Here is a 17,526-nt window from a genome sequence, read left to right on the forward strand (position 1 = left end):
TCCACCTTCTCCTTCAGTAGCGTGTGCAACTTGTCATGTGGGGCTCCATACAGCGGCTTCCATTTCCGGCTAGTGCCTACAATTCGGCAGGAACCCTTAGTGAAGAGGGCATATTGTCTTTCACTCTCTGGTAGCTCGTTATATGGTGGGGCTTCTTCGGCACGCGTCACTTGCTCCTCTTCTTCTTCAGAAGATAACCCAAAAGTCTCACCTTCCGGCCAGTTCGTAATTATTTCCAAGATCCCAGGGCGATTCGGGTTTCCAATTCGGGGGCGCTGCATGATGAGGGCACTCCATTTGCTCCAAGTAGCGTCGGTGGCGTGATGCATGGAAGGAACCTTTCCTTTGAACATCCACCCCAGCACTGGTAGTCAGGGTGCCAGGAGGAGTTGTGCCTCTGTGCCGATTACTTCTGAGGCAGCTTGGACTCCTTCATAAGCTGTCAAGATCTCTTTCTCTGTGGGAGTGTAGTTGGCTTCAGACCCTCTGTAGCTTCAGCTCCAGAATCCCAGTGGTCAGCCCCGAGTCTCACCAGGCACCTTCTGTCAGAGGCTCCAGGACAGAGCATTGCTCCTGGCTGCAGAGTAGAGCACATTTTTCACCTCTGGTCCTGTCCTGACTGGGCCAAGGGCTACAGTGTGAGCAATTTCCTGCTTGATCTGGGCAAAGGCTTGCTGCTGTTCAGGGCCCCAGTGGAAATCGTTCTTCTTGAGGGTAACCAGGTAGAGAGGGCTCACGATCTGGCTGTACTCAGGAATGTGCATTCTCCAAAAGCCTATGGCACCTAGGAAAGCTTGTGTTTCCTTCTTGTTGGTTGGTGGAGACATTGCAGTGATCTTATTGATGACCTCGGTGGGAATCTGACGTCGTCCATCTTGCCACTTTACTCCCAGGAACTGGATGTCTCGGGCAGGTCCCTTGACTTTGCTCTTCTTGATGGAGAAACTGGCTTCCAGGAGAATTTGGATGATTGTCTCTCCTTTCTCAAATACCTCCGAAGCCATGTTCCCCCACATAATGATGTCATCAATGTACTGCAGATGTTCTGGAGCCTCACCCTTTTCCAGTGCATCCTGGATCAGTCCATGGCAGATGGTGGGACTGTGCTTCCAGCCCTGGGGCAGTCGGTTCCAGGTGTACTGCAAGCCCCTCCAGGTGAAGGCAAACTGAGGCCTGCACTCTGCTGCCAGAGGAATGGAGAAAAAAGCATTAGCAATGTCAATAGTGGCATACCACTTTGCTGCTTTGGACTCCAGCTCGTACTGGAGCTCCAAAATGTCCGGCACAGCAGCGCTCAGTGGTGGAGTCACTTCATTCAAGGCACAATAGTCCACAATCTCCATTCCCCGTCAGACTTGTGCACAGGCCAGATGGGGCTGTTGAAGGGTGAGTGGGTCTTGCTGACCACCCCTTGGCTCTCCAGCTTGCAGATCATCTTGTGGATGGGGATCACAGCATCTCGATTTGTCCAATACTGCCGGCCGTGCACTGTCGAGGTGGCAACTGGCACTCGTTGCTCTTCCACTTTCAGGAGTCCAACTGCAGAGGGATTTTCTGATAGTCCAGGCAGGGTGTTCAATTGCCTAATGCCCTCTGCCTCCACAGCAGCAATCCCAAATGCCCACCTGAGTCCTTTTGGGTCTTTGTAATACCCATTCTGGAGGATGTCTATGCTCAGAATACACGGGGCCTCTGGGCCGGTCACAATCGGATGCTTTTGCCACTCCTTCCCAGTCAGGCTCACCTCAGCTTCCAACAACGTCAAATCGTGTGATCTCCCGGTCACCCCAGTGATGGATACAGGTTCTTCCCCCACATGTCCTGATGGCATTAAAGTACACTGTGCTCCAGTGTCAACCAATGCATCATATTTTTGTTGCTCTGATGTGCCAGGCCATGGGATCCACACCGTCCAGAAAACGCGGCTTTCCCGTACCGCCTCCTGGCTAGAGGCAGGGCCCCTCTAGACCTGGTTATCATTCTTTCCCTGGGCGTACATGCTAGAGGTCCCTTCAAGGGGATCCAACATATCATCCTCCCTTCTGTAATACCTGGCAGCTCGGTCACGGGAGGCTGAGGCTACTTTCACCTTAGCAGAATCCCCTCGGTTAGTGCCTCCCTCCTTGAGTTCACGCACCTGCTCTGCCAGGACAGAAGTGGGTTTCCCATCCCACCTTCTCATGTCTTCCCCATGCACGCACAGAAAAACCACAGCTCAGCTCGTGGGGTGTACCCTCTCTCTCTAGCTGGGGGACTTGGGGGCTCTGACCTGGGGGCCTGTGACTCGCACTGGTGCCACACTGACCTTCCTCATCTCCTCCCTCATTTCCTTCCTCATCTCCTTCATCTCCTCTTTGAGGTCCTGGACCACAGCAGTGACGTGAGTTTTCAGTGGACCATTGACCATACTGTCATAATTCCTGTGCTTGTTGGCAACAGAGCCCACTGTTTCTCAGTTATTGTCAGCATCAATCGTTGCAATGAAGGTGGTGTATTGCGGTGGCCCTAGCTTTGCCAGGTTCCACATCATCTGTCCTGTGCACCTGACCTTATCGGGGTCATTATCATGCTGTCCATCCCTCCCAAAGAGTACCTCTAATACTGCCACCTCTCTTAGCTGTTGGATCCCTTCCTCGAGTGTCTTCCACTGCATTCTATGATGGTACTCCTGCATTCTGTCTTTGTGAATGAACCTTTCTCTCCCACTCATTAAGAGCCGCTCCCAGAGAGAAAGGGGTCCTGGCTCCCTCACAAATATCTGGTCCACGCCTGGGTCCTGCGTCAACGATCCCAGATACCTTGCCTCACCACTATCCAGTTGTACACCTGTGCCCATAAGGTCCCAAAGCTGAAGCAGCCATGTTGTATAAGGCTCACGCCCCCTTTGCACAATGTCTTTTCGCATATTACAGAGACTATCATATGACAGGGACTCACTGATGATTTCTGGCTCTGGCTCTCCTGCTGGTTGTGAGGGCCCTGGTTGCCCATCATCATTAACTGGTCGTACTGATATGGTCTTCTACTTCCTCCTCTGCACAGGGGCGACTGCTGCTGGCTGTGATTGTCCTTGTGATTCAGCTGGAGCCTGGAGGAGGTGTATTCCGTTATCATCTGGCATATTTCCTGGCACATCTCCTACATCCCCTTCACCAGTACCCTCACCCAGTTTGGGTAGTCCATTTCTGAGGTGGGCTGTTGGGCAGTATCAGGCTGTGGGGCTGGGTCAGGCTCTGGGGCTGGATCTCTAGTGTCTGGGGCTGTGTCAGGTTCGGGGGCAGGATCAGGCTCTGGGGTAGGATCTCTAGTCTCTGAGGCCAGTGTCTGGGTAGTTATCCAAGCAAATTTCAACTTATCTCTGAGGGCTAAATAGAGTAGGCCTATCAGCACCAGTTGGTTAGTATCCAGAGGAAATCTAAACCCTTCGAAAATTGGTGATGTGGGCCCAAAGAACTGGTTGAGGGGTTGGGGGAAAACTTCCCCTGGTGTCATTTCCTCACAGAAGGTACCATTTTTAACACAACCCCAAAAACATGTACTCAGTGTGTGATAGCCCTTTATCCATGTGCCCACATTCCGGAGGAAGTTAAAAGCCCATGAATCCCTCACCTTCTTAACCCATAGGGCAAACTGGGTCAGCCTTAGTCAGAGGACCCATGTTTAGGTAAGGAGCTGCAAAGGGGAAGAACGACCACCTGCCACCCAAACCAGGGTAAACTAGACCACATAGTGCTACCTAACAAGGTTCCTATATCCAGCACACAATATTAAGTTACCCAGGAACTGTTATTCCTTTTTCACCCCTTTCTCTTAATGCCCTCAGGCAGCATGTTGGATGCCAAGATCTGTTTCGGTTTGAAAGGCAGGTGTCTGCTAAGGAAGGCAGAAGCCTCCCTTGGAATGGCAGATGCAACCCCCTTCCCTCTGAGTTATTATAATTTAGAAATCAAGGGGCTTTCTGGCAAAGATGTGGGAAATAGGAATAACAGTTCTTTACTATTATATATCTATACGTGTGTAACCAGTCAAACAAACAACAATAACTATGGCAGTAACAGCAAACAATCACAAACCCAGTCCCAGCCTTCTCGGCTGTCAGGCCCTTTCCCCTCGGGTGCAGTTCCACTCGCAGCCGGCAGGGGCGCTGGCGGCTCCCGGTGAGCAGGGCAGGTGCGATGGTTCCCCCGCGGCTGCAGGGGGCGCTCCGGAGCGAGCTCGGGGAGCACGCGGCACTGGTGGCCTGGGATCCCGGGGAGGGATGGGACAAAGGCTTCACAAACCCCCTGGACAGCCGATCCCGGTGTCCGGCTGGAGCCTCGGGAACAGCAGGCTGGAATGGCAGGGATGAGCACAAATCCCGGGTGTCAGACAAGATGTATCAAAATTCCGGAGCTGCGGTGGGAACCCGCGGAGGTCTCAGCAGGCAGGGAGAGCGGGGCTAGAGAACAGCGAAAGCTCGACACAATGGCAGGGGAAGGGCGGCTGCAGCCTGGCTCCCAGCGGGGCAGGGAAGGCAGACTTGGGAATCCCGGGGTCTCTCTGGTAGAAGGAAAGCAGCCAGAGAAGCAGCCTCTCTCTCCGTCATCCAAAACGCCAGGGACTGACTGCCCACACAGCTAGGTGAAAAAAAAGAGTAGCAAGATGCACCCCTCCATCTATGGCCAGGGCTGTTGTTTTTCTTAACCACCCAGTAATTTGTCCCCATGGCAACATGTATGGGGCAAATTCCTTTAAGAGAAAAAACCCCAGGAGAACTCCCAAAACCCCAACATTCTGTTACAAGCTTCCTGCAGATTGTTCCATCTCTGCTCACCATATGGAAAGATACAAAGATCCCTTTTGGTTCACACAGTTAAATGTCTGATGGGTCACACGGTGGTACCTGTACAGATACACGTCTGGAGAGAAAGCCAAACATCCATCGCACTCTCTCAACACCCACAGAGCCTGAACCAAACTCTACAAAGGCCACGCAGCTTTACACAGAAATTCATACATCGATAAAACTGTACAACGGGATGCAGGTTTACACAGAAATTGATACACAGGAAAACACAACAATCTGTGCTGTGTGAATACACTGACTTCTGTATAAAAATGGCTCCACCCGGCGGGAACCGATCCAGAACTGTGCGATTACCAAAGGACCCATCGACACTTCCATACCCTTGGAACTAAAGACACAGGACTGTAGAGCTCTCCCACTCCGTACATTCCTGTCTGGGGGTGACTTTATGATGTGTATCCCCTATCGCTGCTCTCTGCCCAGAAATCAATCCTGTGCCTTTCTGTGCCTTTAAACTGAGCCCGACGGGGGAGAGAGAAAACACCGAGCGAACTTTTCAAAGCGGTTGTTCAAGGACACAGACACACACTCCTCTGCGTTCTGCTGCGGCAGCGAGAAGAGCGGAGGGAGCGCCCTGCTTGCTTTCCAGCGCGCTTTCGGCTCCTTTTCTCCGGAGGGAGACGGAGAGTTGAAGTTTGTTTTCTTGGGACTTGGGCTTTTTCCCTTCTTCTCTTCTGGACTGTTTCAACATCAGAACACACTGGCAGAATTTTCCACCGAGGCCCTGGAGGACACCAACCCAGCTCCAAGGAGGAGGAGAGAGAGCACACCTACAGAAGGACTCTGAAATCTTCCCAGGTTTCTCTCCACAGCGAGAGGTTTTAGTATTCAGCATTATTATCCTTTTGCTGTGTGTTTCTTAAATAAATAGGTTCTTTTTCTCTTTCACTTTCCTCAGAGGAAAATATTATTTTCCCAGACCAGGTGGGAGAGGGCTGGTTGTAACCTGCCTTCTGTGAGAGGATATTTTCCTCCAAATTTGTCCAAAGCAGCCACTAAAATAAGTCAGTATTTATTTTGGGGGAAAAATATTTCGAATGGCATTTTGAGGGTCAACAAACACAAAGATAATAATAAGGGTAAATACAAAGAAATAAATACAAAGAAATACAAAGAAAATACAAAGAGGTGAAAGAGGACAGGAGCTCACTGGACTGGTCCTTGGCAGTGCCCAGGCAGACCCTGCATGAATTTGGCTGCCTGAATGCAGCTCTTGCCTGGGCCCCAGGGGTGGCCCCCTCTGGGTGTCTCTCCCAGCACCACAGGGATGCTCCTGCCCCTTCCCTGCTGCCCCAGGGTTCTGCAAGCGCCTTCTGGGGCCACCCAGACACCTCCCTGGGCCTCTGGAGGCCCCATGGCAGAATGCAGACAGGGATTGAATCAAAGCTTCCTTGGAAGATGGAGGCAGGAGAATATTGCCCACGATCTTCTTTCCAGCTGCCCTCCACACTCCTGCAAATCCTGCTGGGACACTCAGGCTCTCCATTTCGGGGCTCTGCAGCTCCCATGCAAACCCATCCATCACTGTGTCCCCTCTCACATGGATATCAAGAAAATGACACAGCAATATCTAGAAAATGTGAACTTGATTAATTTGACTGCTCTAAAATTCTACAACTCGAGGATGACTGGAAGACTACGGGGTGAGAACGTTATGCCTCCAAAAAGGGTCAAGAGTTTGGAACTGGAACACTCAGGGAAACTTCAGCTTCTGGGGGAAAAGGTGCCCTTCCTCCTCTCTCCCTTTGCTTTATACATCTGATCTGGGTCATATGGTTGGAACATCCCCTTGGCTGATTTGGGTCCGCTGGCCTGGCTGTGTCCCCTGCCAGGATCCTGCCCACTCCCATCCCCTCTGATGGGGGAAGGAATGGCAGAGGGACAGCGCTGCTGGGCAGTAGCCAGAACACCGCTCTGTTACCAGCACCCGTCCAGCTACCAATGCAAAGCACAGCCCTGGAAGGCCCGTGAACTTTCCCTCAGGCAGACCCAACACACGGGACTTGAGCTGCCAGCAGCCCAGGTCACCCTCTGCCAGCCCCGCTCCTTGGACCTTGTGTCCCCACAAGCAGACACAAAGTGTTTCTGCTGCTCCCCCTCCTGCACAAATCCACCGAGAGCTGGGATTTTTCCAAGTCTCATGTCTCCATTGTGCCGTATTCCCAAAGAAGCAGCAGCCCCTCCCGATGAACACGGCGAGTTGCACGGATGCTTGTCAGCTCCACTGCCTGCCTAGAAATCTGGAAACTGCTTCTAAATGCTGCTCCCTTCAGCTCTGGGGCACCGACTGACACAGAGCTGGGAAACAAATGCCCTGGCTGCTGGCTGACAAGGTGAGTTCCGCCAGAGTCAGAGCTCTGTGGGAAATCTCTATCCATGCCTCTCCTTTGAATAGATCCGCACACGGGGTGCGCAGGGACGTGTCCTGTATGGAAAGGAAGGAGTGTGCCAGCACCGTGGCTGACACTTTCCCTCTCCGTGTGCGTTCCACAGCCACGGGTACACAGACGTGATGGAAACCCTCGCACAGCCAGAGCCTTCTGTCCCTGCAGAACGGAGCGCGGCGGGTGGGGGCGGTTGGTGGGCAGCGAGTCCCGGACAGCGGGCGAGATCCGGCTCCACAGCTGCCAGGCCCTGCTAAGGCTTAATGCCGCCTCCTCGGCAACAGGAAAGGCCTTCAGCCTCGTCCCTGCCCAGAGGGGCAGCGCTGGCCTGGCTGCACAGCTCGTTTTCCCCACAGGTTGCAGGAGATGAGATCACAGCGCTTGCAAACAGCGACTGCGAGCCACAGCTCTGGGTGCTCACCATGAACCTCAGCTCTGCCAGCGCTGTCTGCCCCAGGCTCCAGGGGATGCAGTGGGAGCCCGGCTGGGCTCTGCCCTGGGGCCATTCTCCAGGGACAGCTGCACACAGGGAGCATTTGGTTGCCACAAAGAGCCAGGCCATGGCTGCAGGGAGCTGCTCCAGGTGTGGCCTGCACTGCTGTGTGCTGCGCTCTGGGGCTGCTGCTCCCCGCAGAGGGGACTGCACTGGGGTGCCAGAGGAGACAGAGAAGCTCCAGCTTAAGCCTAACTGGGCTGGGTGGCTGGGCTGGGAAGAGTGGCGAGGGTCAAGGGCATTCCCAGAGCTCATCCTGCTCTGTGAAGAACGAGGAAAAGGGAGTGGGAAGCCAGCAGTGAGCAGAGCTGAGGCCTGGAGAGCAGCTCTGAATGACCCCCAAATCTCACCAGACCTCTGAGACATTGCTGTTCTTCAGCCAGTGACAACATGAGTCCCTAAACCTGGGGCTCGCTCTTCCTCGTGGCCAGGGGCATCAAGGAAGGCTACAGTGCAATGGGGACTGCGGTGAGCTGGGAATTCACTGGGGGAGAGAGGGAGAACTTGTGGAGCCAAAGGCAGGTGGGGGAGAGAACTGTTCAGAGAAAGGCTGAGCTTCAGCTTGAGCAAGCTGAAAAATGGCATTGGGGGTCAACCCAGACTGATTTCATTTCAGAAGTTACTGAACAAGTTTGTTATTGGGGGGGTGTCATATTTTCCCCTGGAGGTGCACGCTCTGCAAACTTGAGCTGCACTGCCGAGCTGCTCAAGCACGTCTCTGCTGCAGGTCACGGCGTTTCTTCTTTGGCTTCTCATGGCCCCGGGGCTGAGCCGCAGCAGAGCCCTGGCGGAGCCCAGAGCAGCCTCAGCATCCACAGAGCCCGGCTGCAAGGAGAGAAAGCAGAAAGCGCCCGTCAGCTGAAGGCTCCCGTCCCCCTTGTCCCAGCCGCCCGCGGTGCCCAGGCCGTGCTGGCCGCGCTCAGAGCGCTGCCCAAAGCTGCCCAGCATTGCTGCCTCTGGCAGGAGAGCAGGAGGGCAGGACACGTGCCCAGCCTGCAGCCGGCCGTGGCACAGCCACCTCCTCAGCAGCTGCCCAGAGCGGGATGCTGCTGCGCTCGCTGCCGTCTCCCAAAAGCCCTTATCCCAGCCGTGCCAAGAGGACGGGCACCCACCTCACGCCTCCCGCCGCCAGAAGAAAAGCTGCTCCCAAACAGTGTCCTTAGCCCTTCTCCAAGGGCACGTCCCACCCACGCCACAGCTGCTCCCAAGCACTTCACCATCCGGACCAGACAGCACCTAGAACGCTTCCTTTGGGAAAACAAACCAAATGAAAAGAGATTACAGACAAAAATGGAAAACAAGGAAAAAGGTAAAAAATCTTCTCTCTGCTGGGGCCTTGAGGAAGGCCCAAGCCCGCCATGCGAGGGAAAAACCCACCCACGGGCCAGGGCAGCCCACGCTTTCTGCCTTCCCCCTGCACTGCCCCCAAAAGTCATGCTGAGCCCAAAGCCAACAAGGGCAGTGGAGCAGCCCAAGCCCTTCCTTGCCTGCAGAGCAAAGCAGCCCATGCACAGCTTCTGGTGTCCAACCTCTGCTCCCACCATGGGGCTTTGTTTGTGTCGGGCTGGCTGCCCCAGCCCCAGCCCCAGCCCCAGCGCGGGCCACGGTGGGTGCTGGGGGCTGTTGGCAGGGCCAGGAGCAGACTCCCAGTTCAAAACCAGCCCAGCCCATCCCCCCAGCCCTGCCAAAAAGCAGCTTGGCAGCCGACTGAAGAATTGGTTGCATCCGCCCCAGCAAAGGGGGGAACCTTTGCTTCCCGGCCAGGCTGTGCAATGCACAAATCTGGGAGCATCCCCCTGCGTGTGGACTCATCTGCAAATTCGCTGTGGAGCCTGGCTTTGGAGAAGGTGCCACCATTGAAGTCCATCATCTTCAGCTTGCCAGGTGGAGGAAGAGCTTGTCATCCATGATGTCACCCTCCATGTCTCCAGCAGCAGCAGCCGCACCTGGCACAGCTTCTCCAGGGGCTCCTTCTTCCCTGGGGCTGGAGCAGGCTGTCAGCGCTCTGCCCAGGGCCCCGGCTGTCGCTGAAGAAGGACAAGCAAAAGCAGCTGGCGTGGGGGCCACCAGTGCTGGGAAGAGCAGCTCAGCTCCAGCAGCAGGGCTGCGCGTGCCCAGCTGAGGAGCCCTGCGCAGCGATTCAGGCAGGACAAAAACTCTGCCTTTCTTTGCTGCTTCTTGCCAAGGCGCGTGTGCAGCTGGAACTTACCGGCTCCCTGGGTCAAAGCGTGCGTGTGGCTCTCTCCCTTCTCCTATGGCACGTGAATATCCTGCATCCAAGGATCACAGGACAGGTCTTCTAATGAGGGCCTTTCCGAGGACAGCACGGATAAACACCGTCGGATGAGATTCTGGCACTCTGCGGACAGAAAGCAGAAAGCACCAGTCAGTTGCTGAAGGCTCCTGTCCGCTTTGCCCCACTCTTGCCATGGCCAGGCCGTGCTGCGTGTGCTCAGGGCTGTGCCTAAACTTTGCCATCAATTCTTTCTTTTGGAGGAGAGCAGGAGAGCAGGACATTGCCACCTCCTCAGCAGCTGCCAGTGCGGGATGCTCCTGAGCCCGCTGCTGTCTCCCAGCACTGCTATTCCCCCCGTGCTGCAGAGATGAGGATCCACCTGGAGAGAGCCGTCGTGGGAGCGAGAGCCGGCCCCAGGTGCTGTTCCAGCCCCTCCTGAAAGGGTGCTCCCCGCAGACCATCTGGTGCAGCACGATGCCCAGGGACCAGACGGTCGCTGCCTCGCCGTAGTACCAGCCGAACTGGGTCCATTCCGTGGGGCTGTAGGACGGTGTTCCTATGGAATAGAGATGGAGTTCTTCAGGGGGACGCTGCCTGCTCCCAGAGCCTCGCCCCAGCATCCCTGGGCATGCGGGGGCCGCAGCAGCGGCACGCGGCGTGACCCGCTGCCCTCTGGCCAGCACCTGGGACTTGTGTACAAACTGGGGGTTGGAAAAGAAGCCGCTGGTGTCGCAAGAGGGCAGCGGAAGCCCTGGCAAGGCCCGAGCATTCCATGCAAAGGAAAAACCCACTTGATGCTGGGGAAAAACCACGCTTTCATCCTCCCTGCCTGCACTGCCCCAGAAACCATTCTTAAGCCAAGGCAACCACGGGCAGCAGAGCAGTCTGAGCCCTGTCTCGCCTGCACACCAAACGGGCTGGAGCACAGGTTCTGGCCCCCCCTCTCTGCTACCCCCACCCACGCGTGTTTCTGTGGTGCTGGCTGCCCCAGCCCCAGCGCCAGTCCTGGGCAGAGTGGCTGGCGAAGGCTGCCAGCAGGGCTGGAAGATGGCCCCTCAGCCAGCGCCGCTCAAAAGCAGCTCAGCTGAACACTCCGGCTGCCATGACTGGCAGCAAAAGGGAGAATCCCCCCTGCCACAGCCGGCTTGGGCTGTGAGATGTTGGGCCGAGAGATGTTGGGGTGTGAGATGTTGGGCTGTGAGATGTTGGGCTGTGAGATGCCGCTACCAGGAGCCTCCCCCTGCGTGGGCTCACCTGCAAAGCTGGTGTAGGCTGCGGCTTGCAGGTAGGTGCCACAGCCAAAGTCGATGAGTTTGGCCTGCCCGGTGGCCAGGTCAACCAGGATGTTCTCCGGTTTGATGTCCCGGTGCAGGACCCCGCAGCTGGTGCAGTGCCGCACGGCCTCCAGCACCTGGCGGAACAGGTGCCGCGCCACCTCCTCGCACAGGAAGCCCCGTGCCCGAATGAAGTGAAGGAGGTCCTGACACCGCTCCGGGCGCTCCAGCACCATCAGCACGTTGTTGGGGAGCTCCAGCCACTCGTGGAGCTGGACGATGCCAGGGAAGCCAGCGGACACCTTGTCCAGCAGCACGATCTCCAGTGGTGCTCGGGTGCCGTCGGGCTGCGGGAGGAGCACGGTGCCGTCAGCGGGGCTGATGCCGTGCCGGGGCTCGGGAAGCCCTCAGCCAGCCGGGGACGCTCTGCGCGCTCCGCTGGCCCCACGGCCGCTCTCCCTCGAGGCGTTCTGGCGGCTTCCACCCTGCTGGGCCTCGGCTCATCCCCGCCCGCCGCGCCCCGGCTTCTCCCGCTGCCCCTCGCTCACTCACCAGCTCGCCCCAATGGCCGATGCGGTTCCGCGGCACCCGTTTGATGGCCACCTGCAAGGCAAGGGGAGCAGCGGGCTGAGCTCGCCGCCCGCCGTGCCCAGCCGCATGCTCCTTCTCCTCCTCCTTTGCCCCCCGCCTCCTGCGCCCGCCGCCGGCCCCGCCACTCACCGGGGCGCCGTCCGAGAGCCGCGTGGCCGCGAAGACGCTGCCGAAGCCGCCGCGCCCCAGCAGCGAACCCAGCCGGTAGCGCTCCTTCAGGCCCTGCTGCGCCTTCCGTGCCCGCGAGACGCGGCCGTCAGCGCTCGGCCCGGGGCCAGGAACGGCCCCCGAGCGCCGCTCAACCGCCCCGGGCCGGCCATCCGCACATGGGGGCTCTTTTGGAGGGGCCACCGGCGGCTCGGGGCCGGCGGCCGCGCTCAAGAGCGGCGGAGCTCGGAGCGGGGAAGACGCTGCGGAGGCGGCGGGAGCGGCCGCGCCGCCTGTGTCCCCGGCGGGCCCCGGGAGGAGCCGAGGCCGGGGCCGGGGCCGGGGTCGGGCCAGCCGGAGCCAGGGGCTGGCGATGGTGCCCAGGAGCCAGGCACTGATGCCCGCCCAGCAGCGCCACAGCCAGGACGGCGAGAGCCGGGCGGAGGCGGGACCGCGGCGGGACGCCCGGGGGCGGGGAGGGCGCAGCCCCGCCCGGGGCCGGGGGCGGGCCGGGGGCATGGCCCGGCCGGGCCTGGGGAGAGGGAGGCCGCGGGAGGGGGGGTTGCGAACCAAAGGGAGAGCGGGAGAGGGTGCGAGACACTGGGAGAGGGAGAGGAGGAGCAGGAGAAGGGACGCAGAGGGTTCTTAGACTCTCTGCTTTTGCGCTGCTGCCGCTGCTGCCGCTGCTGCCGCTGCTGCCGCTGAAGCGCTGGGAGCGTTTGTCCGCGTGTCCGTGTGTCCGGTGCCCGTGTGTCCGTTCCCCCCCGCGCGCCCCACGGCCGAGCCCCGCGCGCCCCGGGGCAGCACGGGCCGCTCCGCTCCGGGGCCGAGGCGGAGTCCCGGAGCATCTCTTCCTCCCGCAGCCACACCAAACCCGCTCGGCCATTGGGAGCAGTTTTGCACACGTTTCCCTTTGAAGGGCTCCTCTCTACCCCCATTTCCAAGGAGTCTCCCTGCGGTTTTGGCACCTGCAGCGACAGGACAGCGATTGGGCTTCAAACTTCAAGAATGGAATGGAGGGGCTGGAGCACGTCCAGAGATGGGAATGGAGCTGGGGAAGGGTCTGGAGGACTTCTGAGGGGCAGCTGAGGGATCTAAGGGCGCTGAGCCTGGAGGAAAGGAGGCTCAGGGGGGCCTGGCTCTCTCCAAGTCCCTGACAGGAGGGGGCAGCCAGGAGGGGTGGGGCTCTGCTCCCGAGGGAAAGCACGAGAGGAAATGGGCTCGGGGGAACTCTTGGGCTGGATGGTGGGGAAATTCTCATCCTCCGTGTCTCGACAAAGGGGGAGGGGGGGACGGGGGGTGGGGTCGGGCACGACCTGGGGAGACGGGGTTGCTGACGCTGGGCTGGGGACACGGGAAAGGGCACGGGAAGCCAAAGCCCCGCTGAGCGCTGGCGCTGGGCTGGCACGGGGTGAGCCGGCAGCAGGGCCCCGCAGCCCTGAGGGACTCGCCCTGACGGCCGGGGAGTATTGATCCTGGTCTCTAAAAAACGAGACTCAATAAAATATCATTAAAAGGTGCCTCCTTCTCCTTCTCCTCCTCTCCCATCCCTTCTCCTGCTCCCCCCGGGCCCAGCGCCCACCCTTGGCCCCCCGTTTTCCCAACGCGGCCGCATCCCGCGGGAGGAGCCGGGACGGAGCCGGGACAGGTCGGGCTGGGGCAGCGCTGGGCTCTGGGCCCGGCCTGGGCGCCCCCCACGCGCCCCCTCCCCAAATTCCCCTGGCGGGGGGCGCTGGGGGCGAGGGGGGGGCGCAGGTGGGGTCCGGGTGGGGAGCGCTGAGCGCTGCGGGTCTGCCTGGCAACTGGTGAGTCACCAGCGCCGCGCGCTCTGATTGGCTGAAGGTTGTCGTGCGGTGTCTCTGATTGGCGCCTTTCTTCGGGGCTCTTTTGGGGGGACTTTTTCTGTGGGATTTGGGGGTCGTTGGAGGCTGTGGGATTTAGGGGCGTCCCGGCACGTTTTGCTGTTCTCTGGGGGCTGTGTTGGCGTTCAGGTGCTTCCCAAGGGCCCCCCAGAGCGGGGTGACACGGTGGGGACACAGGGGGGTCCCCATTCCCGATCCATCCCAGGGTCGGTTCTGCCCCCTCCACTCTCGGCTCCCCCTCAGTTTCCTCCAAGTCTCTCCCCAGTGCCCCTCAATAAACGGGACCAGCCCAAACTGGGAAGCTTTATTGGGAACACTGGGAGCAGCCGGGCAGGGGCAGAGTGACAGCGGGGCTGGGGGGACACACGACCCCCCAAAATCAGCGCGGGGACGGAGCGGGGGGTCCCGGTCGGGCCCGAGGCCACGGGGAGGGGCTGCGGCCACCGGCGGCTCAGGAGCTCTGTGGGCAGAGCAAAGGGGGTGACACCGGGCTGGGGGGCCCCGGGGGAGCACAGAGCTCCGGGGGAGGGGGGACACGACCCCCAGGCCCCTCCCATCACCTGCTTGCGCAGGTAGAAGCCGAGCCCCAGCGCCAGGAAGACGAAGCCCAACACGAAGCCCCCGATCCCCATCAGCATCTTGGGGGGCGGGGGGGCAGCTTTGATGGGGGGGGGAAGGGGAAGACGAAGTCAGGAAACGGCAGCGGCTGCCGGAAAGGAACCAGAATGGACTGGGACAGGCTGGGATGAACTGGGACAGAATGGGACACCAGGATACACTGGGACGAGGACCGGGACTGGGCAGGAGCAGATTTGGAGCACCAGGGATTATACTGGGATATATTGGGACCACACTGAGGGCTACTGGGAACATGCTGAGGCCCAATGGGTGCTGCTGGGATATACTGGGAGTGATTTGCATCATACTGAGACTGACTGGAATCATTCTGGGAGTGACTGGAACCACAGTGGTGGTGAAAGGGTGCAGTTGGAAAAATGCAGGGGGCAACTGGGATCATCCTGGGAGCAGCTGGCCCATACTGGGGTCATACTGGGATCATACCGGGAGTGACAGGGTCATATTGGAGTGACTGGCATAGTTCTGGGAGTATCTGGGAGTGACTGGAATCATACTGGGGGTGACAGGAATCAAACCAGACTCATACTGGGAAGTTACCTGGAATCATACTGGGGGTGACTGGACTCATACTGGGATCATGCTTAGAGCAACTGGGACCATGATGGGGGCAAAAGGCATCACAGGGACTGACTGGGAGAGGCTGGGTTCATACTGGAAGTGACTGGGGCCCTACCTTACTCTACTGGGAGGGACTGAGAGTGAAAGGAACCATATAGGGCATGACTGGGAACAACTGGGACCATGTTGGGGGCAACTGGGACCTTATTGGGAATGACTGGGAACATAAAAGCTTGAGTGGAGTTTTTATCGCGTGGCATTTCCAGGGAGCAGCGGCAGCTCCGCGCCCCCAGCCCGGGGGGTGGGAGCAGGGGAACCGCTGGCAGCACCTTCGGGGCACAGCCGAGGGCTGGGGGGCTCCTCCCCCACTTCATTTTCTCTGCCCAGTTCAAACCATCCCCTCCCATTCAAATCCCCTCCGTTCACATTTTCTCCCCACCATTAAAGTTTCCTTGCCCCAATTCAACTTTTCTCCCCAGTTAAGCCCTGAGGCCCCTCCCCACCCCTGGCTCCTCCCGGCAGGACCCGGCCGGGACCTTCTGGAAACAGCAGCGGGAAGAGTTCCAAAATTCCTCATTACTTCCATCGATTTCCTTGGTTTCTGGGGCATTTTCCTGCGGCTGCTCCAGGCCATGGCTGAGAGGTCCCCTCGGGCTCCAGCCCCTTTCCAGCCCCTTTTTCCAGCTCTTTTCCTCAGCTGACCCAAACCTGTGGACTTTGGGGGGCGGGAAGAGTCGCTCTGCTCGGGGGGTCCCCGTGGTGCCCCAGGGAGGCCCCGAGGCCGCAGCGCGGTTCCCTCGGGCCCCTTGGAGCGTTTGGAATCTCCAACTCTCAGCAATCGCTGTCCGTGGCATTCAGTCCCGTGTTGGAGAGGATGAAAGTTTGGTAAGAAAGTTTCACAGATATGTAGGCTTGGCAGAAAGATCTCTGAATGTAGAAACTGAGGGTGAGATAGAAATGAAAGCAAGTTTTGATGTAGAGAAAAGGTGTTTTGCTGAACCAGTGATCATTGAATAACTGAGAAGGCAAAGGTTGGAGATGAGCTGGAAGGAGATTTTTATGATTAGAACACAGGTATGTGACAACAAACAAAGACATGTTTTTCATCAAGTAAATAAGTCTCAAGAAGAGCATAAGTAAATAGAAAACATGTTTTTACCAAAAAGAGAGAGCTATCACCGGCAAACAAATGTCGATGTGGCAGGTGGAAGAAAGGTCTGAGAACTTTCCATTGTAAGCTTTAATTGTAACTTGCTTACTCTTGTGATTGGATAATAATGACTATAATATGGTAATGGTAGTAGCTATTTGGCTATAGCCAAATGTAAAAGTATTGTGTATGGTGCTTATTGGTTGATATGTATTAAGATACTCTGCAAAGAAAGGTTTAAAATGCTTTGTAACTTGAACAGAAAGCTATTACCACAGGCCTAGGCCCTAGGGTGTATCACCGTGTCCCGCAGCCATAGGGAAGAGGAGGAGAAAAGGTCCAGCAGGCAGGAATTGTGCAGCAAGATTGATTTATTTAATTATTTTACAAACTCTTTTATAGACTTTTTTCTTCAGAGTCTAATTGGACAAAGGATCAGCCTCCTCTTGGGGATTGGCTAAAATCCTAAAACATCCATTGTCAAAATATTTTTCTACTGTACCATAAACAAGACTTTTCAAGGTTGCAGGTAGTTTGGTTGTTTGCATTCCCTGCCACCTCTTCTGTGAGAGAGAAACGTCTCTCACGGACTTAGAAAATAGCAAGAAAATCCTTGCTAGCAGCATTTTTGTATCTACAATTCCCCCTTTTTGTTTGATAGGAGAACAACTCTACTATTAATCCTAAATAGAAATTTACATCAGTTATTAATTCTAAATATGTCCTTAAGGCTTTAACGATCTGACTCCATAACAAGAAATTTAAAGTTCAGTCTCTGCTTGTGGGAGGACCATCCCAGTCTCTGCTTGTAGAAGGACCATCTGCCTGATGGTTGACATCCTGGTCATCATCAGAAGAGTCATTAGGCTGATGATCTACATTCTGGTGGCCATTTGGATGGTTGGCGTTCTGGTCATCATTTGGAGGTTGCCTGTTCTGCCTCTGGTGCCGTAGGTCAGGGCGAACACATTTTGCAGGTAGCCACCGTACCCCAGTATCTGTGGAAACGCAAGCATACCCACGACTCCAAACCATAAGCTCATGCAGCCTTCCCACTGGTTAGTGAGTAAATTCCGCACCCAGACTTTTGCCCAGGGCAGTTGTGTCTCGCCTGAAGACTGCAGTGAGAGAAAATGATTCAGAATAACAGGATTATTTGAATTTTGTGGTACTGTAAGGTGATTAATTGTATACGAGCTTTTGCTAGTCGGCTTCAGTCCCGGGCTGGCCCTGGGCTGGCGGCAGCGAGCCCGACAGAAACCAACGCCCGCGGGGCCACCGGGGCTCAGAGCCGTGCAAGGGACGCTTTGGTTTGCAGGGATGGAAGGGCCTGGGCTCCTCCCCTG

General features: G+C 57.3%; 1 pseudogene; it reads right to left on the reverse strand.

Annotated features, from left to right (window-relative positions):
* The window catches only part of LOC138102438 (zinc finger protein 850-like), a 385,524-nt pseudogene that overhangs the window by 258,149 nt on the left and 109,849 nt on the right, over nt 1-17,526 (reverse strand).

This window comes from Aphelocoma coerulescens, unplaced genomic scaffold, assembly GCF_041296385.1.
Source record: "Aphelocoma coerulescens isolate FSJ_1873_10779 unplaced genomic scaffold, UR_Acoe_1.0 HiC_scaffold_75, whole genome shotgun sequence".
In the NCBI taxonomy this organism is placed as follows: Eukaryota; Metazoa; Chordata; class Aves; order Passeriformes; family Corvidae; genus Aphelocoma; species Aphelocoma coerulescens.